Source organism: Penaeus monodon, chromosome 19 (assembly GCF_015228065.2).
Source record: "Penaeus monodon isolate SGIC_2016 chromosome 19, NSTDA_Pmon_1, whole genome shotgun sequence".
Lineage (NCBI taxonomy): Eukaryota > Metazoa > Arthropoda > Malacostraca > Decapoda > Penaeidae > Penaeus > Penaeus monodon.
Window position 1 is genome coordinate 36,845,504 of NC_051404.1, and position 591 is coordinate 36,846,094.

Below are 591 nucleotides of genomic sequence, written 5' to 3' on the forward strand. Positions count from 1 at the left end.
CATGCAAATATGACTTTCGTAGATACTGTCAAAACAAACGTCCACAAAAGTTACAATAATTTTGTACGTGAATTACTCCTTTTCATTCATTATAACTATCACATATCTACCACCTTTTTTCATTGATTCAAATAGAAAAAATAGAAGTCATCGGCTTATTTCCATCTGTAATTAAATAACTTCATAAAAAAAAAGTTTTATTCACTCGCATGGGCGCGTCTCAATTTTTTCTGCGGGTTGGAGATTTTCTTTTTCTTTGGTGTATTCAAGGAAATGCGAGTCATAGTTTTCGTATACTTTCGATATTCTTCCTTCTTTTTTTATTCTACATTAAAACGTTATTCTCCATGCTGAAATCCGATATCTTTAATTACTACGTGTAATAATTATAAAAGAATCTGTCTGCGTGTGTGTATGGCCTAAAATTCTTAATTCTTATCAAGAATCTACAATTATCAAAGGAAACGCACAACAAAACCATCTCTCGCAGGCGGCCAGTCCTCACTGCCGCAGACAAAAGAACAGCCCGCCATCGGCAGTAGCAGCAATGGCAACAGCCGGACGAGGAAGGTCGCTTGGCATCCCTGTGCA